This window comes from Ammodytes marinus (genome assembly GCF_949987685.1).
Source record: "Ammodytes marinus genome assembly, chromosome: 6".
Lineage (NCBI taxonomy): Eukaryota > Metazoa > Chordata > Actinopteri > Uranoscopiformes > Ammodytidae > Ammodytes > Ammodytes marinus.
Window position 1 is genome coordinate 800,427 of NC_137235.1, and position 760 is coordinate 801,186.

Here is a 760-nt window from a genome sequence, read left to right on the forward strand (position 1 = left end):
CTGTCTGTCTGTCTGTCCTCTTCACAGCAGACCCGGGTTAGAATCCAGCCCGGGTCGTTCTCTGCATGTCTGTCTGTCTGTCTGTCTGTCTGTCTGTCTGTCTGTCTGTCTGTCTGTCTGTCTGTCCTCTTCACAGCAGACCCGGGTTAGAATCCAGCCCGGGTCGTTCTCTGCATGTCATTCCCCTCTCTGTCTGTCTGTCTGTCTGTCTGTCTGTCTGTCTGTCTGTCTGTCTGTCTGTCTGTCTGTCTGTCTGTCCTCTTCACAGCAGACCCGGGTTAGAATCCAGCCTGGGTCGTTCTCTGCATGTCATTCCCCTCTCTGTCTGTCTGTCTGTCTGTCTGTCTGTCTGTCTATCTGTCTGTCCTCTTCACAGCAGACCCGGGTTAGAATCCAGCCCGGGTCGTTCTCTGCATGTCTGTCTGTCTGTCTGTCTGTCTGTCTGTCTGTCTGTCTGTCTGTCTGTCTGTCTGTCTGTCTGTCTGTCTGTCTGTCTGTCTGTCCTCTTCACAGCAGACCCGGGTTAGAATCCAGCCCGGGTCGTTCTCTGCATGTCATTCCCCTCTCTGTCTGTCTGTCTGTCTGTCTGTCTGTCTGTCTGTCTGTCTGTCTGTCTGTCCTCTTCACAGCAGACCCGGGTTAGAATCCAGCCTGGGTCGTTCTCTGCATGTCATTCCCCTCTCTGTCTGTCTGTCTGTCTGTCTGTCTGTCTGTCTGTCTGTCTGTCTGTCTGTCTGTCCTCTTCACAGCAGACCCGGGT